Source organism: Pelobates fuscus, chromosome 3, assembly GCF_036172605.1.
Source record: "Pelobates fuscus isolate aPelFus1 chromosome 3, aPelFus1.pri, whole genome shotgun sequence".
Taxonomy (NCBI): domain Eukaryota; kingdom Metazoa; phylum Chordata; class Amphibia; order Anura; family Pelobatidae; genus Pelobates; species Pelobates fuscus.
Genome location: NC_086319.1, coordinates 398,810,556 through 398,834,500, shown reverse-complemented (window position 1 = coordinate 398,834,500; position 23,945 = coordinate 398,810,556). Strand labels below are relative to the sequence as shown.

The 23,945-nt window shown below is 38.6% G+C and overlaps 24 non-coding genes across 24 annotated transcripts; all 24 read right to left on the bottom strand.

Annotated features, from left to right (window-relative positions):
• Nucleotides 1-4,593: 4,593 nt before the first annotated feature.
• On the bottom strand, nt 4,594-4,665 carry TRNAG-UCC (transfer RNA glycine (anticodon UCC)). Its single transcript has one exon. It is a non-coding gene; the product is annotated as a tRNA-Gly (tRNA).
• Nucleotides 4,666-5,630: 965 nt separating this feature from the next.
• Nucleotides 5,631-5,702, bottom strand: TRNAG-UCC (transfer RNA glycine (anticodon UCC)). The gene has a single exon. It is a non-coding gene; the product is annotated as a tRNA-Gly (tRNA).
• Nucleotides 5,703-6,317: 615 nt separating this feature from the next.
• On the bottom strand, nt 6,318-6,389 carry TRNAG-UCC (transfer RNA glycine (anticodon UCC)). Its single transcript has one exon. It is a non-coding gene; the product is annotated as a tRNA-Gly (tRNA).
• A 615-nt stretch (nt 6,390-7,004) lies between these two features.
• TRNAE-UUC (transfer RNA glutamic acid (anticodon UUC)) lies at nt 7,005-7,076 on the bottom strand. The gene has a single exon. It is a non-coding gene; the product is annotated as a tRNA-Glu (tRNA).
• A 614-nt stretch (nt 7,077-7,690) lies between these two features.
• On the bottom strand, nt 7,691-7,762 carry TRNAG-UCC (transfer RNA glycine (anticodon UCC)). The gene has a single exon. It is a non-coding gene; the product is annotated as a tRNA-Gly (tRNA).
• A 457-nt stretch (nt 7,763-8,219) lies between these two features.
• Nucleotides 8,220-8,291, bottom strand: TRNAG-UCC (transfer RNA glycine (anticodon UCC)). Its single transcript has one exon. It is a non-coding gene; the product is annotated as a tRNA-Gly (tRNA).
• Nucleotides 8,292-8,927: 636 nt separating this feature from the next.
• Nucleotides 8,928-8,999, bottom strand: TRNAE-UUC (transfer RNA glutamic acid (anticodon UUC)). The gene has a single exon. It is a non-coding gene; the product is annotated as a tRNA-Glu (tRNA).
• A 773-nt stretch (nt 9,000-9,772) lies between these two features.
• On the bottom strand, nt 9,773-9,844 carry TRNAG-UCC (transfer RNA glycine (anticodon UCC)). The gene has a single exon. It is a non-coding gene; the product is annotated as a tRNA-Gly (tRNA).
• Nucleotides 9,845-10,459: 615 nt separating this feature from the next.
• TRNAG-UCC (transfer RNA glycine (anticodon UCC)) lies at nt 10,460-10,531 on the bottom strand. The gene has a single exon. It is a non-coding gene; the product is annotated as a tRNA-Gly (tRNA).
• A 1,251-nt stretch (nt 10,532-11,782) lies between these two features.
• TRNAG-UCC (transfer RNA glycine (anticodon UCC)) lies at nt 11,783-11,854 on the bottom strand. Its single transcript has one exon. It is a non-coding gene; the product is annotated as a tRNA-Gly (tRNA).
• Nucleotides 11,855-13,003: 1,149 nt separating this feature from the next.
• On the bottom strand, nt 13,004-13,075 carry TRNAG-UCC (transfer RNA glycine (anticodon UCC)). The gene has a single exon. It is a non-coding gene; the product is annotated as a tRNA-Gly (tRNA).
• Nucleotides 13,076-13,690: 615 nt separating this feature from the next.
• On the bottom strand, nt 13,691-13,762 carry TRNAG-UCC (transfer RNA glycine (anticodon UCC)). The gene has a single exon. It is a non-coding gene; the product is annotated as a tRNA-Gly (tRNA).
• Nucleotides 13,763-14,485: 723 nt separating this feature from the next.
• On the bottom strand, nt 14,486-14,557 carry TRNAG-UCC (transfer RNA glycine (anticodon UCC)). The gene has a single exon. It is a non-coding gene; the product is annotated as a tRNA-Gly (tRNA).
• A 723-nt stretch (nt 14,558-15,280) lies between these two features.
• TRNAG-UCC (transfer RNA glycine (anticodon UCC)) lies at nt 15,281-15,352 on the bottom strand. Its single transcript has one exon. It is a non-coding gene; the product is annotated as a tRNA-Gly (tRNA).
• A 459-nt stretch (nt 15,353-15,811) lies between these two features.
• TRNAG-UCC (transfer RNA glycine (anticodon UCC)) lies at nt 15,812-15,883 on the bottom strand. Its single transcript has one exon. It is a non-coding gene; the product is annotated as a tRNA-Gly (tRNA).
• Nucleotides 15,884-16,498: 615 nt separating this feature from the next.
• On the bottom strand, nt 16,499-16,570 carry TRNAG-UCC (transfer RNA glycine (anticodon UCC)). Its single transcript has one exon. It is a non-coding gene; the product is annotated as a tRNA-Gly (tRNA).
• A 1,146-nt stretch (nt 16,571-17,716) lies between these two features.
• On the bottom strand, nt 17,717-17,788 carry TRNAG-UCC (transfer RNA glycine (anticodon UCC)). Its single transcript has one exon. It is a non-coding gene; the product is annotated as a tRNA-Gly (tRNA).
• Nucleotides 17,789-18,245: 457 nt separating this feature from the next.
• Nucleotides 18,246-18,317, bottom strand: TRNAG-UCC (transfer RNA glycine (anticodon UCC)). The gene has a single exon. It is a non-coding gene; the product is annotated as a tRNA-Gly (tRNA).
• Nucleotides 18,318-19,040: 723 nt separating this feature from the next.
• TRNAG-UCC (transfer RNA glycine (anticodon UCC)) lies at nt 19,041-19,112 on the bottom strand. Its single transcript has one exon. It is a non-coding gene; the product is annotated as a tRNA-Gly (tRNA).
• A 723-nt stretch (nt 19,113-19,835) lies between these two features.
• TRNAG-UCC (transfer RNA glycine (anticodon UCC)) lies at nt 19,836-19,907 on the bottom strand. Its single transcript has one exon. It is a non-coding gene; the product is annotated as a tRNA-Gly (tRNA).
• A 459-nt stretch (nt 19,908-20,366) lies between these two features.
• Nucleotides 20,367-20,438, bottom strand: TRNAG-UCC (transfer RNA glycine (anticodon UCC)). The gene has a single exon. It is a non-coding gene; the product is annotated as a tRNA-Gly (tRNA).
• Nucleotides 20,439-21,319: 881 nt separating this feature from the next.
• On the bottom strand, nt 21,320-21,391 carry TRNAG-UCC (transfer RNA glycine (anticodon UCC)). Its single transcript has one exon. It is a non-coding gene; the product is annotated as a tRNA-Gly (tRNA).
• A 459-nt stretch (nt 21,392-21,850) lies between these two features.
• Nucleotides 21,851-21,922, bottom strand: TRNAG-UCC (transfer RNA glycine (anticodon UCC)). Its single transcript has one exon. It is a non-coding gene; the product is annotated as a tRNA-Gly (tRNA).
• A 1,410-nt stretch (nt 21,923-23,332) lies between these two features.
• On the bottom strand, nt 23,333-23,404 carry TRNAG-UCC (transfer RNA glycine (anticodon UCC)). The gene has a single exon. It is a non-coding gene; the product is annotated as a tRNA-Gly (tRNA).
• Nucleotides 23,405-23,945: the final 541 nt, after the last annotated feature.

The window sequence follows — 23,945 nt, the reverse complement described above, 5'->3', positions numbered from 1 at the left end:
GTTTTCGCCTTATTGCTTTATGTATTAGCATGGTGATTTTCGTACTTCACCATTACGGATATCTAGAGGCCAAACATAATCAAGTGTCGGCTCGTCTAGCTATTCATCCAATTTCAGTCCTCATTACTCTACATCCATGACACAACACGTAATGAAAATTATGTCAATCAATGCTAGGGGCCTGAATAGTCCATTCAAAAGGCGACAACTGTTTAAAACCATGAAGGACGCTGCTGCAGCAATAGTTTGTGTTCAAGAAACACATTTTAACACAAAGAACCCTCCTCAAATTCGCTCCGCACTATACCCTACAGCCTACTATGCAAACGCCCCGAACAAATCTAAGGGTGTGGCGGTAGTGTTCCACAGAGACTGGGTGTTTACTTTACGTAAGAAATTTGTAGATGCCTCGGGTAGAGTACTCATCTTGGTGGGAGACTTGAACGGTATATTGCTAACTGTAGCATCAATATATGCCCCCAATGAAACTCAATTTTCCTTCCTCAACAAAACAATTAAAAGGATCGCACGTATGAAACAGGGTCATGTTATCATATGCGGTGATTGCAACTGCACCCTTGACCCATCCATTGACACAAAACGTACAGGCAATAAATTGCCCAGCAAACAAAGTACCCAAACTGCTAAACTTTTCTCCAACCTCTTGCATTCCCAAGACATATATGACACTTGGAGAAGCCTTTTTCCCTCAGCACACGACTTTACATATTTTTCGCAGGTACATCTCACTTACTCACGAATTGATATGTGCCTCATTGATAAGTCCACCCTCCCTCACCTCATAGACCATTCGATAGGCCAAAGAACATGGTCAGACCATGCTCCAATAATAGTTACATTAACTACACCGTACCCTACAAAGGGTCGAGGGAAATGGAGGTTGAACGAATCCCTCTTAGACGATCCAAAAAACCAGCACAAGATTGCCTCTATACTATCCCAGTATTTCACCCTCAATAATACCGACGACACAACCACTGAAACCCAATGGTTAGCCCACAAAGCGGTAGTTAGAGGCGAATTTATTAAAATGGGTTCTTTTCGTAAAAGGTGCTCCCAAACCAAAGACATAGCATTACGACAAGAATTAGCCTCACTAGAACAATCCAACAAAAAGTCCCCTTCCAAAACACTGGCAAAACAAATCACTAAAATACAACACAAAATTCATGAAATCCAAACTCAACTGTACACTAAACAAATGATGACAACTAAACAAAAATTTTATCATATGGGTAACAAAGCTGGCAGGATTTTAGCTAACCAATTAAAATCTAAATATCTACAAACCAAAATACCTCATATTACATCCAAGGACAACATTAGAATATACAACCCCAACAACATAGTGGATGAACTGGCTCAATATTACGAAGAGCTATATAACCTTACGAACGACACTCTCACTCACACCCCCGATATGTCAGAAATTTCTGATTATCTATCACATGTTAGGTTACCACAAGCCACAAAGCAACAAAATGCTGTGTTGGATGCCCAGTTCACAGAGGAGGAAGTTGATCAGGCTATTAGAGCACTTCCAAAGCACAAAGCCCCGGGCCCTGACGGGCTTTCGAATTATTACTATCTCAAATTAGCAACTCAACTTATCCCTCACATAACTAAACTATTTAACGCCATCAAAGATTCGGGTTCATTCCCACAGGAAATATTGGAGGCCTACATTATAACGTTACCCAAACCCAATAAACCCCCTACAATTTGCAGCAATCTCAGACCCATCTCCCTGCTTAATGCAGATGTGAAATTATTTGCAAAATTGTTAGCGAACAGACTTAAACCTTTTTTAACCGACCTAGTTTCAGAGGAACAAGCGGGGTTCGTCCCAGGAAAACAAGTGGGAGACAATACGAGATATTGTATGGACTTAGTGCATTGGGCAAACAGTCATAACAAAAGTGGAGCTCTTATAGCCTTAGACGCCGAAAAGGCGTTTGATCGTCTAAATTGGGATTACATGGCGGCGACTCTATCTGCTTTTGGTCTGTCACACACCTTCATAAAAACCGTACTGGCCCTCTACTCCTCCCCTTCAGCCAAAGTCTTTAATACTGGTTTCACATCAAGGAGTTTCCGCATCACAAATGGCACTAGACAGGGGTGTCCTCTGTCACCCCTGATCTTTATACTATGTTTAGAACCCCTGGTGAGACGCATAAAATCGGACTCGGCAATTCCCGGTCTCCTCACTCCGGCAGGCGAAAAGAAAATCGCACTGTTTGCTGATGACATTATAATGTTTCTTACCAAACCTACTGACACGCTACCACACTTACTTGAGATATTGCATTCCTATGGACATGTGTCCTATTACAAAAATAACATTACCAAGACCCAAATTCTCCCAATTAATCTACCAGTACAAATAGTAGATGACTTAAAAAGTAGATATCTTTTTGATTGGAGACACTCCTCACTCTCTTATTTAGGCGTTAAAATTACCAAATCGAGAGCACATATCATTAAAGAAAACCATGAAGTGGTTCTGTCCACGCTAACTACACAGATGAACTCCTGGGACAAACTTCACGTTTCTTGGTTCGGGAAAATCAATTCTATCAAGATGATGATTTTACCCCATATATTGTATCTTTTCAGGACTCTCCCAATTGCTCTTCCTAATGCACTTCTCAAACGCTTTCAAACTGCCATCAATGCCCATATCTGGAAAAAAAAGCCCCCAAGAGTATCCTCGCAGTCACTGTGGCGTCCACTTAGGCACGGAGGCCTTAATGTCCCAAATATTCTACACTACTATAGGGCAACGGTACTGGCACAGGGTCTTGATATAATGACGGGAAGAACAAACCCCCTGTGGCTCAACTTTGAATCTGCTTGTAGTCACATACCGTCACTTGCTAATGTCTTATGGTCATCTTCTGCCCTCACACATCCCGACACGCTCCCAGCAACGTCCTTCCTCGCAAATTCTTGGAAGGCTTGGAACAAACCAGTGTGGCCGCCGGAGGAATTGCTTTATTTGGCGCCCGTCTCAGCCCTCTCCTCGCTTTCTCCTGATTTACCTGTGAGTAGGTGGGAAGCTTTGGGCATCTCTCATACCCATTGCCTATTTAATAAGCATGGTATCCGCCCGTTCCCGGATTTACAAGAGTTGTACACAATACCATCACGAGATATTTTTTTATATCTTAGAATAAAACATTTATTAGACTCAAAGTCAATCTCTTACATAAACCCCCTAATGCTTAGCAAATTAGGTACTAAATGGTATATCTCTAACTCGAAAATCTATTCCTCGTGTAAATTTCTATCAATATGCTACGCGGGACTGGCTGGTCCTACCGATGTAAATAAACTATCTTATATGCTCAAATGGGAAAAAAGTATGGGAGTTGCCTATACTATGTCAGAACGGGAACAGACCTTAAATTACACTAAGCAATCATCCAACTGCATCACACTATGGGAAGCCTATTATAAGCTTCTCATGAGATGGTACTTAGTCCCCGTAATCCCCACTGTGCTGGAGATGCAATATAGACCCGGGGTCTATTGAACACATCTTTTGGGATTGTAAATCCTTGAAGCCATTCTGGCATTCTGTACAAGATTCCATACTTTCATTGTGTAAAATGTATGTACCTCTCACATTAGATAACTATTTGCTACACCTTATACCTAATTTAAGCACGTTTCCATCTAGGGACGCGGTAATCAATATTTTAGTAGCTGCTAAGATTAGTATAGCGGCCCATTGGAAGAATGCCCACCCCCCCACTGTCTCGGAGGTGCTGACCAAGGTGAATTCCATATATCATCATGAAAGAGAGTGGGCTCAGAGGGGTAATGTAGATAAATTCCTCACAAACTGGCTCAACTGGGATTCCTTTTTCAAGTCACACTCTGACTGTTAGATTGTGATAAAGATTGTGATAAAGATATATATTATGTTTTTTTTTTTTAGATGTCTGGTCCGGACGTTCTCCCTGTTCCCAACCTCATCCTCTCTGTTCCGCTCTTTTATTAGTTCCTCTCCTATCTTATTTTTACATTCTAGGGTGGATACTGCATACCACATCTGTATTGTGGTAATTCCTACTGTGTTCCTTGGTTGCAAGGACGTATTGTTTCCCCGCGCCACTGTAATTACAGTGCATTCCCGGCGCCCTACATTGCAACTGCACCTTACATAAATAAATATACGAATTGTTGATTGATCGCTTACTTCCAGGCACCTTGTAACATATTTAATATCAGATTGTCTTGTATGTAAATGGTACCACCTTACTACATAAGCTTTGTGATGAGTCCTATCATCTACAATGGACAAACTCCAATTTAATGCTTGTTTCTATGCTTTGCAAAAATCAACTGTCTTGGAAAAACTGTGTAAGAGTTGCATGTATCCTCCCGTATTGGATGTATCCTATTATATTCTTTATTGTATATTATTTACTCCTCTTTTCTTTTCTTTTAACTTTTATTGTTATGTATTTCTATTATTGTCTCTTTTTCATGACAAAATCAATAAAAAATTATACATTGAAAAAAAAAATTTGCTGACTAAAGTGTCGTAAAATCAGATTTTCTTGCGTTGGCCGGGAATCGAACCCGGGTCAACTGCTTGGAAGGCAGCTATGCTCACCACTATACCACCAACGCTTGATGTGTTTTGGTTTTACCGACACCACGAGCCATATGGTCACATTTTCAGACAAGCTTCCTGATCTCTCAAGAACGCTCGCCTAGTCTAAGTTCACATTTTGCTGTTTCAAACTTTGCAAGCATACTGTTTATTGGAATAAGATGAAAAAAAATCTATTGCAGTAATTTTAACTTGACTTGGGCACTTCCCAAAAATTGGGTTCTTCCAAACTGATACGGTTCAGATTTTCGAGAGACGTGCTTAAAATGACCATTATTGTACAAGAAAAAAAATTCAAAAACAAAAAACCCAAAGTGATTGACAATTTCCGAGAGTCATTCATATCTGATCTATGTAGAGCATGATCCAGCAACAAGTGCAGTAACAGTCATTGAAAATGTTAAATCGGAACGCAAAATTTGCTGACTAAAGTGTGGTAAAATCAGATTTTCTTGCGTTGGCCGGGAATCGAACACGGGTCAACTGCTTGGAAGGCAGCTATGCTCACCACTATACCACCAACGCTTGATGCGTTTTGGTTTTACCGACACCACGAGCCATACGGTCACATTTTCAGACAAGCTTCCTGATCTCTCAAGAACGCTTGCCTAGTCTAAGTTCACATTTTGCTGTTTCAAACTTTGCAAGCACACTGTTTATTGGAATAAGATGAAAAAAAATCTATTGCAGAAATTTTAACTTGACTTGGGCACTTCCCAAAAATTGGGTTCTTCCAAACTGATACGGTTCAGATTTTCGAGAGACGTGCTTAAAATGACCATTATTGTACAAGAAAAAAAATTCAAAAACAAAAAACCCAAAGTGATTGACAATTTCCGAGAGTCATTCATATCTGATCTATGTAGAGCATGATCCAGCACAAAATGTTGTTGATTCAGCAACAAGTGCAGTAACAGTCATTGAAAATGTTAAATAGGAACGCAAAATTTGCTGAATAAAGTGTCGTAAAATCAGATTTTCTTGCGTTGGCCGGGAATCGAACCCGGGTCAACTGCTTGGAAGGCAGCTATGCTCACCACTATACCACCAACGCTTGATGCGTTTTGGTTTTACTGACACCACGAGCCATACGGTCACATTTTCAGACAAGCTTCCTGATCTCTCAAGAACGCTCGCCTAGTCTAAGTTCACATTTTGTTTTTTCAAACTTTGCAAGCACACTGTTTATTGGAATAAGATGAAAAAAATCTATTGATGTGTTTTAGTTTTACCGACACCACGAGCCATACGGTCACATTTTCAGACAAGCTTCCTGATCTCTCAAGAACGCTCGCCTAGTCTAAGTTCACATTTCGCTGTTTCAAACTTTGCAAGCACACTGTTTATTGGAATAAGATGAAAAAAAATCTATTGCAGAAATTTTAACTTGACTTGGGCACTTCCCAAAAATTGGGTTCTTCCAAACTGATACGGTTCAGATTTTCGAGAGACGTGCTTAAAATGACCATTATTGTACAAGAAAAAAAATTCAAAAACAAAAAACCCAAAGTGATTGACAATTTCCGAGAGTCATTCATATCTGATCTATGTAGAGCATGATCCAGCACAAAATGTTGTTGATTCAGCAACAAGTGCAGTAACAGTCATTGAAAATGTTAAATCGGAACGCAAAATTTGCTGACTAAAGTGTCGTAAAATCAGATTTTCTTGCGTTGGCCGGGAATCGAACCCGGGTCAACTGCTTGGAAGGCAGCTATGCTCACCACTATACCACCAACGCTTGATGCGTTTTGGTTTTACCGACACCACGAGCCATATGGTCACATTTTCAGACAAGCTTCCTGATCTCTCAAGAACGCTCGCCTAGTCTAAGTTCACATTTTGCTGTTTCAAACTTTGCAAGCACACTGTTTATTGGAATAAGATGAAAAAAATCTATTGATGTGTTTTAGTTTTACCGACACCACGAGCCATACGGTCACATTTTCAGACAAGCTTCCTGATCTCTCAAGAACGCTCGCCTAGTCTAAGTTCACATTTTGCTGTTTCAAACTTTGCAAGCACACTGTTTATTGGAATAAGATGAAAAAAAATCTATTGCAGAAATTTTAACTTGACTTGGGCACTTCCCAAAAATTGGGTTCTTCCAAACTGATACGGTTCAGATTTTCGAGAGACGTGCTTAAAATGACCATTATTGTACAAGAAAAAAAATTCAAAAACAAAAAACCCAAAGTGATTGACAATTTCCGAGAGTCATTCATATCTGATCTATGTAGAGCATGATCCAGCACAAAATGTTGTTGATTCAGCAACAAGTGCAGTAACAGTCATTGAAAATGTTAAATCGGAACGCAAAATTTGCTGACTAAAGTGTCGTAAAATCAGATTTTCTTGCGTTGGCCGGGAATCGAACCCAGGTCAACTGCTTGAAAGGCAGCTATGCTCACCACTATACCACCAACGCTTGATGCGTTTTGGTTTTACCGACACCACGAGCCATACGGTCACATTTTCAGACAAGCTTCCTGATCTCTGAAGAACGCTCGCCTAGTCTAAGTTCACATTTTGCTGTTTCAAACTTTGCAAGCACACTGTTTATTGGAATAAGATGAAAAAAATCTATTGATGTGTTTTAGTTTTACCGACACCACGAGCCATACGGTCACATTTTCAGACAAGCTTCCTGATCTCTCAAGAACGCTCGCCTAGTCTAAGTTCACATTTCGCTGTTTCAAACTTTGCAAGCACACTGTTTATTGGAATAAGATGAAAAAAATCTATTGCAGAAATTTTAACTTGACTTGGGCACTTCCCAAAAATTGGGTTCTTCCAAACTGATACGGTTCAGATTTTCGAGAGACGTGCTTAAAATGACCATTATTGTACAAGAAAAAAAATTCAAAAACAACAAACCCAAAGTGATTGACAATTTCCGAGAGTCATTCATATCTGATCTATGTAGAGCATGATCCAGCACAAAATGTTGTTGATTCAGCAACAAGTGCAGTAACAGTCATTGAAAATGTTAAATCGGAACGCAAAATTTGCTGACTAAATTGTCGTAAAATCAGATATTCTTGCGTTGGCCGGGAATCGAACCCGGGTCAACTGCTTGGAAGGCAGCTATGCTCACCACTATACCACCAACGCTTGATGCGTTTTGGTTTTACCGACACCACGAGCCATATGGTCACATTTTCAGACAAGCTTCCTGATCTCTCAAGAACGCTCGCCTAGTCTAAGTTCACATTTTGCTGTTTCAAACTTTGCAAGCACACTGTTTATTGGAATAAGATGAAAAAAAATCTATTGCAGAAATTTTAACTTGACTTGGGCACTTCCCAAAAATTGGGTTCTTCCAAACTGATACGGTTCAGATTTTCGAGAGACGTGCTTAAAATGACCATTATTGTACAAGAAAAAAAATTCAAAAACAAAAAACCCAAAGTGATTGACAATTTCCGAGAGTCATTCATATCTGATCTATGTAGAGCATGATCCAGCACAAAATGTTGTTGATTCAGCAACAAGTGCAGTAACAGTCGTTGAAAATGTTAAACAGGAACGCAAAATTTGCTGAATAAAGTGTCGTAAAATCAGATTTTTTTGCGTTGGCCGGGAATCGAACCCGGGTCAACTGCTTGGAAGGCAGCTATGCTCACCACTATACCACCAACGCTTGATGCGTTTTGGTTTTACCGACACCACGAGCCATACGGTCACATTTTCAGACAAGCTTCCTGATCTCTCAAGAACGCTCGCCTAGTCTAAGTTCACATTTTGCTGTTTCAAACTTTGCAAGCACACTGTTTATTGGAATAAGATGAAAAAAAATCTATTGCAGAAATTTTAACTTGACTTGGGCACTTCCCAAAAATTGGGTTCTTCCAAACTGATACGGTTCAGATTTTCGAGAGACGTGCTTAAAATGACCATTATTGTACAAGAAAAAAAATTCAAAAACAAAAAACCCAAAGTGATTGACAATTTCCGAGAGTCATTCATATCTGATCTATGTAGAGCATGATCCAGTCTAAGTTCACATTTCGCTGTTTCAAACTTTGCAAGCACACTGTTTATTGGAATAAGATGAAAAAAAATCTATTGCAGAAATTTTAACTTGACTTGGGCACTTCCCAAAAATTGGGTTCTTCCAAACTGATACGGTTCAGATTTTCGAGAGACGTGCTTAAAATGACCATTATTGTACAAGAAAAAAAATTCAAAAACAAAAAACCCAAAGTGAACAGTCATTGAAAATGTTAAATCGGAACGCAAAATTTGCTGACTAAAGTGTCGTAAAATCAGATTTTCTTGCGTTGGCCGGGAATCGAACCCAGGTCAACTGCTTGAAAGGCAGCTATGCTCACCACTATACCACCAACGCTTGATGCGTTTTGGTTTTACCGACACCACGAGCCATACGGTCACATTTTCCGACAAGCTTCCTGATCTCTCAAGAACGCTCGCCTAGTCTAAGTTCACATTTTGCTGTTTCAAACTTTGCAAGCACACTGTTTATTGGAATAAGATGAAAAAAATCTATTGATGTGTTTTAGTTTTACCGACACCACGAGCCATACGGTCACATTTTCAGACAAGCTTCCTGATCTCTCAAGAACGCTCGCCTAGTCTAAGTTCACATTTTGCTGTTTCAAACTTTGCAAGCACACTGTTTATTGGAATAAGATGAAAAAAATCTATTGATGTGTTTTAGTTTTACCGACACCACGAGCCATACGGTCACATTTTCAGACAAGCTTCCTGATCTCTCAAGAACGCTCGCCTAGTCTAAGTTCACATTTCGCTGTTTCAAACTTTGCAAGCACACTGTTTATTGGAATAAGATGAAAAAAAATCTCTTGCAGAAATTTTAACTTGACTTGGGCACTTCCCAAAAATTGGGTTCTTCCAAACTGATACGGTTCAGATTTTCGAGAGACGTGCTTAAAATGACCATTATTGTACAAGAAAAAAAATTCAAAAACAAAAAACCCAAAGTGATTGACAATTTCCGAGAGTCATTCATATCTGATCTATGTAGAGCATGATCCAGCACAAAATGTTGTTGATTCAGCAACAAGTGCAGTAACAGTCATTGAAAATGTTAAATAGGAACGCAAAATTTGCTGACTAAAGTGTGGTAAAATCAGATTTTTTTGCGTTGGCCGGGAATCGAACCCGGGTCAACTGCTTGGAAGGCAGCTATGCTCACCACTATACCACCAACGCTTGATGCGTTTTGGTTTTACCGACACCACGAGCCATACGGTCACATTTTCAGACAAGCTTCCTGATCTCTCAAGAACGCTCGCCTAGTCTAAGTTCACATTTTGCTGTTTCAAACTTTGCAAGCACACTGTTTATTGGAATAAGATGAAAAAAATCTATTGATGTGTTTTAGTTTTACCGACACCACGAGCCATACGGTCACATTTTCAGACAAGCTTCCTGATCTCTCAAGAACGCTCGCCTAGTCTAAGTTCACATTTCGCTGTTTCAAACTTTGCAAGCACACTGTTTATTGGAATAAGATGAAAAAAAATCTATTGCAGAAATTTTAACTTGACTTGGGCACTTCCCAAAAATTGGGTTCTTCCAAACTGATACGGTTCAGATTTTCGAGAGACGTGCTTAAAATGACCATTATTGTACAAGAAAAAAAATTCAAAAACAAAAAACCCAAAGTGATTGACAATTTCCGAGAGTCATTCATATCTGATCTATGTAGAGCATGATCCAGCACAAAATGTTGTTGATTCAGCAACAAGTGCAGTAACAGTCATTGAAAATGTTAAATCGGAACGCAAAATTTGCTGACTAAAGTGTCGTAAAATCAGATTTTATTGCATTGGCCGGGAATCGAACCCGGGTCAACTGCTTGGAAGGCAGCTATGCTCACCACTATACCACCAATGCTTGATGCGTTTTGGTTTTACCGACACCACGAGCCATACGGTCACATTTTCAGACAAGCTTCCTGATCTCTCAAGAACGCTCGCCTAGTCTAAGTTCACATTTTGCTGTTTCAAACTTTGCAAGCACACTGTTTATTGGAATAAGATGAAAAAAAATCTATTGCAGAAATTTTAACTTGACTTGGGCACTTCCCAAAAATTGGGTTCTTCCAAACTGATACGGTTCAGATTTTCGAGAGACGTGCTTAAAATGACCATTATTGTACAAGAAAAAAAATTCAAAAACAAAAAACCCAAAGTGATTGACAATTTCCGAGAGTCATTCATATCTGATCTATGTAGAGCATGATCCAGCACAAAATGTTGTTGATTCAGCAACAAGTGCAGTAACAGTCATTGAAAATGTTAAATCGGAACGCAAAATTTGCTGACTAAAGTGTCGTAAAATCAGATTTTCTTGCGTTGGCCAGGAATCGAACCCGGGTCAACTGCTTGGAAGGCAGCTATGCTCACCACTATACCACCAACGCTTGATGTGTTTTGGTTTACCGACACCACGAGCCATATGGTCACATTTTCAGACAAGCTTCCTGATCTCTCAAGAACGCTCGCCTAGTCTAAGTTCACATTTTGCTGTTTCAAACTTTGCAAGCATACTGTTTATTGGAATAAGATGAAAAAAAATCTATTGCAGAAATTTTAACTTGACTTGGGCACTTCCCAAAAATTGGGTTCTTCCAAACTGATACGGTTCAGATTTTCGAGAGACGTGCTTAAAATGACCATTATTGTACAAGAAAAAAAATTCAAAAACAAAAAACCCAAAGTGATTGACAATTTCCGAGAGTCATTCATATCTGATCTATGTAGAGCATGATCCAGTCTAAGTTCACATTTCGCTGTTTCAAACTTTGCAAGCACACTGTTTATTGGAATAAGATGAAAAAAAATCTATTGCAGAAATTTTAACTTGACTTGGGCACTTCCCAAAAATTGGGTTCTTCCAAACTGATACGGTTCAGATTTTCGAGAGACGTGCTTAAAATGACCATTATTGTACAAGAAAAAAAATTCAAAAACAAAAAACCCAAAGTGATTGACAATTTCCGAGAGTCATTCATATCTGATCTATGTAGAGCATGATCCAGCACAAAATGTTGTTGATTCAGCAACAAGTGCAGTAACAGTCATTGAAAATGTTAAATCGGAACGCAAAATTTGCTGACTAAAGTGTCGTAAAATCAGATTTTCTTGCGTTGGCCGGGAATCGAACCCGGGTCAACTGCTTGGAAGGCAGCTATGCTCACCACTATACCACCAACGCTTGATGCGTTTTGGTTTTACCGACACCACGAGCCATACGGTCACATTTTCAGACAAGCTTCCTGATCTCTCAAGAACGCTCGCCTAGTCTAAGTTCACATGTTTGCTGTTTCAAACTTTGCAAGCACACTGTTTATTGGAATAAGATGAAAAAAAAAATCTATTGCAGAAATTTTAACTTGACTTGGGCACTTCCCAAAAATTGGGTTCTTCCAAACTGATACGGTTCAGATTTTCGAGAGACGTGCTTAAAATGACCATTATTGTACAAGAAAAAAAATTCAAAAACAAAAAACCCAAAGTGATTGACAATTTCCGAGAGTCATTCATATCTGATCTATGTAGAGCATGATCCAGCACAAAATGTTGTTGATTCAGCAACAAGTGCAGTAACAGTCATTGAAAATGTTAAATCGGAACGCAAAATTTGCTGACTAAAGTGTCGTAAAATCAGGTTTTTTAGCGTTGGCCGGGAATCGAACCCGGGTCAACTGCTTGGAAGGCAGCTATGCTCACCACTATACCACCAACGCTTGATGCGTTTTGGTTTTACCGACACCACGAGCCATACGGTCACATTTTCAGACAAGCTTCCTGATCTCTCAAGAACGCTCGCCTAGTCTAAGTTCACATTTTGCTGTTTCAAAATTTGCAAGCACACTGTTTATTGTAATAAGATGAAAAAAATCTATTGATGTGTTTTAGTTTTACCGACACCACGAGCCATACGGTCACATTTTCAGACAAGCTTCCTGATCTCTCAAGAACGCTCGCCTAGTCTAAGTTCACATGTTTGCTGTTTCAAACTTTGCAAGCACACTGTTTATTGGAATAAGATGAAAAAAAAAATCTATTGCAGAAATTTTAACTTGACTTGGGCACTTCCCAAAAATTGGGTTCTTCCAAACTGATACGGTTCAGATTTTCGAGAGACGTGCTTAAAATGACCATTATTGTACAAGAAAAAAAATTCAAAAACAAAAAACCCAAAGTGATTGACAATTTCCGAGAGTCATTCATATCTGATCTATGTAGAGCATGATCCAGCACAAAATGTTGTTGATTCAGCAACAAGTGCAGTAACAGTCATTGAAAATGTTAAATCGGAACGCAAAATTTGCTGACTAAAGTGTCGTAAAATCAGAATTTTTGCGTTGGCCGGGAATCGAACCCGGGTCAACTGCTTGGAAGGCAGCTATGCTCACCACTATACCACCAACGCTTGATGCGTTTTGGTTTTACCGACACCACGAGCCATACGGTCACATTTTCAGACAAGCTTCCTGATCTCTCAAGAACGCTCGCCTAGTCTAAGTTCACATTTTGCTGTTTCAAACTTTGCAAGCACACTGTTTATTGGAATAAGATGAAAAAAATCTATTGATGTGTTTTAGTTTTACCGACACCACGAGCCATACGGTCACATTTTCAGACAAGCTTCCTGATCTCTCAAGAACGCTCGCCTAGTCTAAGTTCACATTTCGCTGTTTCAAACTTTGCAAGCACACTGTTTATTGGAATAAGATGAAAAAAAATCTATTGCAGAAATTTTAACTTGACTTGGGCACTTCCCAAAAATTGGGTTCTTCCAAACTGATACGGTTCAGATTTTCGAGAGACGTGCTTAAAATGACCATTATTGTACAAGAAAAAAAATTCAAAAACAAAAAACCCAAAGTGATTGACAATTTCCGAGAGTCATTCATATCTGATCTATGTAGAGCATGATCCAGCACAAAATGTTGTTGATTCAGCAACAAGTGCAGTAACAGTCGTTGAAAATGTTAAATAGGAACGCAAAATTTGCTGAATGAAGTGTCGTAAAATCAGATTTTTTTGCGTTGGCCGGGAATCGAACCCGGGTCAACTGCTTGGAAGGCAGCTATGCTCACCACTATACCACCAACGCTTGATGCGTTTTGGTTTTACCGACACCACGAGCCATACGGTCACATTTTCAGACAAGCTTCCTGATCTCTCAAGAACGCTCGCCTAGTCTAAGTTCACATTTTGCTGTTTCAAACTTTGCAAGCACACTGTTTATTGGAATAAGATGAAAAAAAATCTATTGCAGAAATTTTAACTTGACTTGGGCACTTCCCAAAAATTGGGTTCTTCCAAACTGATACGGTTCAGATTTTCGAGAGACGTGCTTAAAATGACCATTATTGTACAAGAAAAAAAATTCAAAAACAAAAAACCCAAAGTGATTGACAATTTCCGAGAGTCATTCATATCTGATCTATGTAGAGCATGATCCAGTCTAAGTTCACATTTCGCTGTTTCAAACTTTGCAAGCACACTGTTTATTGGAATAAGATGAAAAAAAATCTATTGCAGAAATTTTAACTTGACTTGGGCACTTCCCAAAAATTGGGTTCTTCCAAACTGATACGGTTCAGATTTTCGAGAGACGTGCTTAAAATGACCATTATTGTACAAGAAAAAAAATTCAAAAACAAAAAACCCAAAGTGATTGACAATTTCCGAGAGTCATTCATATCTGATCTATGTAGAGCATGATCCAGCACAAAATGTTGTTGATTCAGCAACAAGTGCAGTAACATTCATTGAAAATGTTAAATAGGAACGCAAAATTTGCTGAATAAAGTGTCGTAAAATCAGATTTTTTTGCGTTGGCCGGGAATCGAACCCGGGTCAACTGCTTGGAAGGCAGCTATGCTCACCACTATACCACCAACGCTTGATGCGTTTTGGTTTTACCGACACCACGAGCCATACGGTCACATTTTCAGACAAGCTTCCTGATCTCTCAAGAACGCTCGCCTAGTCTAAGTTCACATTTTGCTGTTTCAAACTTTTCAAGCACACTGTTTATTGGAATAAGATGAAAAAAAATCTATTGCAGAAATTTTAACTTGACTTGGGCACTTCCCAAAAATTAGGTTCTTCCAAACTGATACGGTTCAGATTTTCGAGAGACGTGCTTAAAATGAACATTATTGTACAAGAAAAAAAATTCAAAAACAAAAAACCCAAAGTGATTGACAATTTCCGAGAGTCCTTCATATCTGATCTATGTAGAGCATGATCCTGTCTAAGTTCACATTTCGCTGTTTCAAACTTTGCAAGCACACTGTTTATTGGAATAAGATGAAAAAAAATCTATTGCAGAAATTTTAACTTGACTTGGGCACTTCCCAAAAATTGGGTTCTTCCAAACTGATACGGTTCAGATTTTCGAGAGACGTGCTTAAAATGACCATTATTGTACAAGAAAAAAAATTCAAAAACAAAAAAACCAAAGTGATTGACAATTTCCGAGAGTCATTCATATCTGATCTATGTAGAGCATGATCCAGCACAAAATGTTGTTGATTCAGCAACAAGTGCAGTAACAGTCATTGAAAATGTTAAATCGGAACGCAAAATTTGCTGAATAAAGTGTCGTAAAATCAGATTTTCTTGCGTTGGCCGGGAATCGAACCCGGGTCAACTGCTTGGAAGGCAGCTATGCTCACCACTATACCACCAACGCTTGATGCGTTTTGGTTTTACCGACACCACGAGCCATACGGTCACATTTTCAGACAAGCTTCCTGATCTCTCAAGAACGCTCGCCTAGTCTAAGTTCACATTTTGCTGTTTCAAACTTTGCAAGCACACTGTTTATTGGAATAAGATGAAAAAAAAAATCTATTGCAGAAATTTTAACTTGACTTGGGCACTTCCCAAAAATTGGGTTCTTCCAAACTGATACGGTTCAGATTTTCGAGAGACGTGCTTAAAATGACCATTATTGTACAAGAAAAAAAATTCAAAAACAAAAAACCCAAAGTGATTGACAATTTCCGAGAGTCATTCATATCTGATCTATGTAGAGCATGATCCAGCACAAAATGTTGTTGATTCAGCAACAAGTGCAGTAACAGTCATTGAAAATGTTAAATCGGAACGCAAAATTTGCTGACTAAAGTGTCGTAAAATCAGATTTTTTTGCGTTGGCCGGGAATCGAACCCGGGTCAACTGCTTGGAAGGCAGCTATGCTCACCACTATACCACCAACGCTTGATGCGTTTTGGTTTTACCGACACCACGAGCCATACGGTCACATTTTCAGACAAGCTTCCTGATCTCTCAAGAACGCTCGCCTAGTCTAAGTTCACATTTTGCTGTTTCAAACTTTGCAAGCACACTGTTTATTGGAATAAGATGAAAAAAATCTATTGATGTGTTTTAGTTTTACCGACACCACGAGCCATATGGTCACATTTTCAGACAAGCTTCCTGATCTCTCAAGAACGCTCGCCTAGTCTAAGTTCACATTTCGCTGTTTCAAACTTTGCAAGCACACTGTTTATTGGAATAAGATGAAAAAAAATCTATTGCAGAAATTTTAACTTGACTTGGGCACTTCCCAAAAATTGGGTTCTTCCAAACTGATACGGTTCAGATTTTCGAGAGACGTGCTTAAAATGACCATTATTGTACAAGAAAAAAAATTCAAAAACAAAAAACCCAAAGTGATTGACAATTTCCGAGAGTCATTCATATCTGATCTATGTAGAGCATGATCCAGCACAAAATGTTGTTGATTCAGCAACAAGTGCAGTAACAGTCATTGAAAATGTTAAATCGGAACGCAAAATTTGCTGACTAAAGTGTCGTAAAATCAGATTTTTTTGCGTTGGCCGGGAATCGAACCCGGGTCAACTGCTTGGAAGGCAGCTATGCTCACCACTATACCACCAACGCTTGATGCGTTTTGGTTTTACCGACACCACGAGCCATACGGTCACATTTTCAGACAAGCTTCCTGATCTCTCAAGAACGCTCGCCTAGTCTAAGTTCACATTTTGCTGTTTCAAACTTTGCAAGCACACTGTTTATTGGAATAAGATGAAAAAAATCTATTGATGTGTTTTAGTTTTACCGACACCACGAGCCATATGGTCACATTTTCAGACAAGCTTCCTGATCTCTCAAGAACGCTCGCCTAGTCTAAGTTCACATTTCGCTGTTTCAAACTTTGCAAGCACACTGTTTATTGGAATAAGATGAAAAAAAATCTATTGCAGAAATTTTAACTTGACTTGGGCACTTCCCAAAAATTGGGTTCTTCCAAACTGATACGGTTCAGATTTTCGAGAGACGTGCTTAAAATGACCATTATTGTACAAGAAAAAAAATTCAAAAACAAAAAACCCAAAGTGATTGACAATTTCCGAGAGTCATTCATATCTGATCTATGTAGAGCATGATCCTGTCTAAGTTCACATTTCGCTGTTTCAAACTTTGCAAGCACACTGTTTATTGGAATAAGATGAAAAAAATCTATTGCAGAAATTTTAAATTTACTTGGGCACTTCCCAAAAATTGGGTTCTTCCAAACTGATACGGTTCAGATTTTCGAGAGACGTGCTTAAAATGAACATTATTGTACAAGAAAAAAAATTCAAAAACAAAAAACCCAAAGTGATTGACAATTTCCGAGAGTCATTCATATCTGATCTATGTAGAGCATGATCCAGTCTAAGTTCACATTTCGCTGTTTCAAACTTTGCAAGCACACTGTTTATTGGAATAAGATGAAAAAAAATCTATTGCAGAAATTTTAACTTGACTTGGGCACTTCCCAAAAATTGGGTTCTTCCAAACTGATACGGTTCAGATTTTCGAGAGACGTGCTTAAAATGACCATTATTGTACAAGAAAAAAAATTCAAAAACAAAAAACCCAAAGTGATTGACAATTTCCGAGAGTCATTCATATCTGATCTATGTAGAGCATGATCCAGCACAAAATGTTGTTGATTCAGCAACAAGTGCAGTAACAGTCATTGAAAATGTTAAATCGGAACGCAAAATTTGCTGACTAAAGTGTCGTAAAATCAGATTTTCTTGCGTTGGCCGGGAATCGAACCCGGGTCAACTGCTTGGAAGGCAGCTATGCTCACCACTATACCACCAACGCTTGATGTGTTTTGGTTTTGCCGACACCACGAGCCATATGGTCACATTTTCAGACAAGCTTCCTGATCTCTCAAGAACGCTCGCCTAGTCTAAGTTAACATTTTGCTGTTTCAAACTTTGCAAGCACACTGTTTATTGGAATAAGATGAAAAAAAATCTATTGCAGAAATTTTAACTTGACTTGGGCACTTCCCAAAAATTGGGTTCTTCCAAACTGATACGGTTCAGATTTTCGAGAGACGTGCTTAAAATGACCATTATTGTACAAGAAAAAAAATTCAAAAACAAAAAACCCAAAGTGATTGACAATTTCCGAGAGTCATTCATATCTGATCTATGTAGAGCATGATCCAGCACAAAATGTTGTTGATTCAGCAACAAGTGCAGTAACAGTCGTTGAAAATGTTAAATAGGAACGCAAAATTTGCTGAATAAAGTGTCGTAAAATCAGATTTTTTTGCGTTGGCCGGGAATCGAACCCGGGTCAACTGCTTGGAAGGCAGCTATGCTCACCACTATACCACCAACGCTTGATGCGTTTTGGTTTTACCGACACCACGAGCCATACGGTCACATTTTCAGACAAGCTTCCTGATCTCTCAAGAACGCTCGCCTAGTCTAAGTTCACATTTTGCTGTTTCAAACTTTGCAAGCACACTGTTTATTGGAATAAGATGAAAAAAAATCTATTGCAGAAATTTTAACTTGACTTGGGCACTTCCCAAAAATTGGGTTCTTCCAAACTGATACGGTTCAGATTTTCGAGAGACGTGCTTAAAATGACCATTATTGTACAAGAAAAAAAATTCAAAAACAAAAAACCCAAAGTGATTGACAATTTCCGAGAGTCATTCATATCTGATCTATGTAGAGCATGATCCAGTCTAAGTTCACATTTCGCTGTTTCAAACTTTGCAAGCACACTGTTTATTGGAATAAGATGAAAAAAAATCTATTGCAGAAATTTTAACTTGACTTGGGCACTTCCCAAAAATTGGGTTCTTCCAAACTGATACGGTTCAGATTTTCGAGAGACGTGCTTAAAATGACCATTATTGTACAAGAAAAAAAATTCAAAAACAAAAAACCCAAAGTGATTGACAATTTCCGAGAGTCATTCATATCTGATCTATGTAGAGCATGATCCAGCACAAAATGTTGTTGATTCAGCAACAAGTGCAGTAACATTCATTGAAAATGTTAAATAGGAACGCAAAATTTGCTGAATAAAGTGTCGTAAAATCAGATTTTTTTGCGTTGGCCGGGAATCGAACCCGGGTCAACTGCTTGGAAGGCAGCTATGCTCACCACTATACCACCAACGCTTGATGCGTTTTGGTTTTACCGACACCACGAGCCATACGGTCACATTTTCAGACAAGCTTCCTGATCTCTCAAGAACGCTCGCCTAGTCTAAGTTCACATTTTGCTGTTTCAAACTTTGCAAGCACACTGTTTATTGGAATAAGATGAAAAAAAATCTATTGCAGAAATTTTAACTTGACTTGGGCACTTCCCAAAAATTGGGTTCTTCCAAACTGATACGGTTCAGATTTTCGAGAGACGTGCTTAAAATGAACATTATTGTACAAGAAAAAAAATTCAAAAACAAAAAACCCAAAGTGATTGACAATTTCCGAGAGTCATTCATATCTGATCTATGTAGAGCATGATCCTGTCTAAGTTCACATTTCGCTGTTTCAAACTTTGCAAGCACACTGTTTATTGGAATAAGATGAAAAAAAATCTATTGCAGAAATTTTAACTTGACTTGGGCACTTCCCAAAAATTGGGTTCTTCCAAACTGATACGGTTCAGATTTTCGAGAGATGTGCTTAAAATGACCATTATTGTACAAGAAAAAAAATTCAAAAACAAAAAACCCAAAGTGATTGACAATTTCCGAGAGTCATTCATATCTGATCTATGTAGAGCATGATCCAGCACAAAATGTTGTTGATTCAGCAACAAGTGCAGTAACAGTCATTGAAAATGTTAAATCGGAACGCAAAATTTGCTGAATAAAGTGTCGTAAAATCAGATTTTCTTGCGTTGGCCGGGAATCGAACCCGGGTCAACTGCTTGGAAGGCAGCTATGCTCACCACTATACCACCAACGCTTGATGCGTTTTGGTTTTACCGACACCACGAGCCATACGGTCACATTTTCAGACAAGCTTCCTGATCTCTCAAGAACGCTCGCCTAGTCTAAGTTCACATTTTGCTGTTTCAAACTTTGCAAGCACACTGTTTATTGGAATAAGATGAAAAAAAAAATCTATTGCAGAAATTTTAACTTGACTTGGGCACTTCCCAAAAATTGGGTTCTTCCAAACTGATACGGTTCAGATTTTCGAGAGACGTGCTTAAAATGACCATTATTGTACAAGAAAAAAAATTCAAAAACAAAAAACCCAAAGTGATTGACAATTTCCGAGAGTCATTCATATCTGATCTATGTAGAGCATGATCCAGCACAAAATGTTGTTGATTCAGCAACAAGTGCAGTAACAGTCATTGAAAATGTTAAATCGGAACGCAAAATTTGCTGACTAAGGTGTCGTAAAATCAGATTTTTTTGCGTTGGCCGGGAATCGAACCCGGGTCAACTGCTTGGAAGGCAGCTATGCTCACCACTATACCACCAACGCTTGATGCGTTTTGGTTTTACCGACACCACGAGCCATACGGTCACATTTTCAGACAAGCTTCCTGATCTCTCAAGAACGCTCGCCTAGTCTAAGTTCACATTTTGCTGTTTCAAACTTTGCAAGCACACTGTTTATTGGAATAAGATGAAAAAAATCTATTGATGTGTTTTAGTTTTACCGACACCACGAGCCATACGGTCACATTTTCAGACAAGCTTCCTGATCTCTCAAGAACGCTCGCCTAGTCTAAGTTCACATTTTGCTGTTTCAAACTTTGCAAGCACACTGTTTATTGGAATAAGATGAAAAAAAATCTATTGCAGAAATTTTAACTTGACTTGGGCACTTCCCAAAAATTGGGTTCTTCCAAACTGATACGGTTCAGATTTTCGAGAGACGTGCTTAAAATGAACATTATTGTACAAGAAAAAAAATTCAAAAACAAAAAACCCAAAGTGATTGACAATTTCCGAGAGTCATTCATATCTGATCTATGTAGAGCATGATCCTGTCTAAGTTCACATTTCGCTGTTTCAAACTTTGCAAGCACACTGTTTATTGGAATAAGATGAAAAAAAATCTATTGCAGAAATTTTAACTTGACTTGGGCACTTCCCAAAAATTGGGTTCTTCCAAACTGATACGGTTCAGATTTTCGAGAGACGTGCTTAAAATGACCATTATTGTACAAGAAAAAAAATTCAAAAACAAAAAACCCAAAGTGATTGACAATTTCCGAGAGTCATTCATATCTGATCTATGTAGAGCATGATCCAGCACAAAATGTTGTTGATTCAGCAACAAGTGCAGTAACAGTCATTGAAAATGTTAAATCGGAACGCAAAATTTGCTGAATAAAGTGTCGTAAAATCAGATTTTCTTGCGTTGGCCGGGAATCGAACCCGGGTCAACTGCTTGGAAGGCAGCTATGCTCACCACTATACCACCAACGCTTGATGCGTTTTGGTTTTACCGACACCACAAGCCATACGGTCACATTTTCAGACAAGCTTCCTGATCTCTCAAGAACGCTCGCCTAGTCTAAGTTCACATTTTGCTGTTTCAAACTTTGCAAGCACACTGTTTATTGGAATAAGATGAAAAAAAAAATCTATTGCAGAAATTTTAACTTGACTTGGGCACTTCCCAAAAATTGGGTTCTTCCAAACTGATACGGTTCAGATTTTCGAGAGACGTGCTTAAAATGACCATTATTGTACAAGAAAAAAAATTCAAAAACAAAAAACCCAAAGTGATTGACAATTTCCGAGAGTCATTCATATCTGATCTATGTAGAGCATGATCCAGCACAAAATGTTGTTGATTCAGCAACAAGTGCAGTAACAGTCATTGAAAATGTTAAATCGGAACGCAAAATTTGCTGACTAAGGTGTCGTAAAATCAGATTTTTTTGCGTTGGCCGGGAATCGAACCCGGGTCAACTGCTTGGAAGGCAGCTATGCTCACCACTATACCACCAACGCTTGATGCGTTTTGGTTTTACCGACACCACGAGCCATACGGTCACATTTTCAGACAAGCTTCCTGATCTCTCAAGAACGCTCGCCTAGTCTAAGTTCACATTTTGCTGTTTCAAACTTTGCAAGCACACTGTTTATTGGAATAAGATGAAAAAAATCTATTGATGTGTTTTAGTTTTACCGACACCACGAGCCATATGGTCACATTTTCAGACAAGCTTCCTGATCTCTCAAGAACGCTCGCCTAGTCTAAGTTCACATTTCGCTGTTTCAAACTTTGCAAGCACACTGTTTATTGGAATAAGATGAAAAAAAATCTATTGCAGAAATTTTAACTTGACTTGGGCACTTCCCAAAAATTGGGTTCTTCCAAACTGATACGGTTCAGATTTTCGAGAGACGTGCTTAAAATGACCATTATTGTACAAGAAAAAAAATTCAAAAACAAAAAACCCAAAGTGATTGACAATTTCCGAGAGTCATTCATATCTGATCTATGTAGAGCATGATCCAGCACAAAATGTTGTTTATTCAGCAACAAGTGTAGTAACAGTCGTTGAAAATGTTAAATAGGAACGCAAAATTTGCTGAATAAAGTGTCGTAAAATCCGATTTTTTTGCGTTGGCCAGGAATCGAACCCGGGTCAACTGCTTGGAAGGCAGCTATGCTCACCACTATACCACCAACGCTTGATGCGTTTTGGTTTTACCGACACCACGAGCCATACGGTCACATTTTCAGACAAGCTTCCTGATCTCTCAAGAACGCTCGCCTAGTCTAAGTTCACATTTTGCTGTTTCAAACTTTGCAAGCACACTGTTTATTGGAATAAGATGAAAAAAAATCTATTGCAGAAATTTTAACTTGACTTGGGCACTTCCCAAAAATTGGGTTCTTCCAAACTGATACGGTTCAGATTTTCGAGAGACGTGCTTAAAATGAACATTATTGTACAAGAAAAAAAATTCAAAAACAAAAAACCCAAAGTGATTGACAATTTCCGAGAGTCATTCATATCTGATCTATGTAGAGCATGATCCAGTCTAAGTTCACATTTCGCTGTTTCAAACTTTGCAAGCACACTGTTTATTGGAATAAGATGAAAAAAAATCTATTGCAGAAATTTTAACTTGACTTGGGCACTTCCCAAAAATTGGGTTCTTCCAAACTGATACGGTTCAGATTTTCGAGAGACGTGCTTAAAATGACCATTATTGTACAAGAAAAAAAATTCAAAAACAAAAAACCCAAAGTGATTGACAATTTCCGAGAGTCATTCATATCTGATCTATGTAGAGCATGATCCAGCACAAAATGTTGTTGATTCAGCAACAAGTGCAGTAACATTCATTGAAAATGTTAAATAGGAACGCAAAATTTGCTGAATAAAGTGTCGTAAAATCAGATTTTTTTGCGTTGGCCGGGAATCGAACCCGGGTCAACTGCTTGGAAGGCAGCTATGCTCACCACTATACCACCAACGCTTGATGCGTTTTGGTTTTACCGACACCACGAGCCATACGGTCACATTTTCAGACAAGCTTCCTGATCTCTCAAGAACGCTCGCCTAGTCTAAGTTCACATTTTGCTGTTTCAAACTTTGCAAGCACACTGTTTATTGGAATAAGATGAAAAAAAATCTATTGCAGAAATTTTAACTTGACTTGGGCACTTCCCAAAAATTGGGTTCTTCCAAACTGATACGGTTCAGATTTTCGAGAGACGTGCTTAAAATGAACATTATTGTACAAGAAAAGAAATTCAAAAACAAAAAACCCAAAGTGATTGACAATTTCCGAGAGTCATTCATATCTGATCTATGTAGAGCATGATCCTGTCTAAGTTCACATTTCGCTGTTTCAAACTTTGCAAGCACACTGTTTATTGGAATAAGATGAAAAAAAATCTATTGCAGAAATTTTAACTTGACTTGGGCACTTCCCAAAAATTGGGTTCTTCCAAACTGATACGGTTCAGATTTTCGAGAGACGTGCTTAAAATGACCATTATTGTACAAGAAAAAAA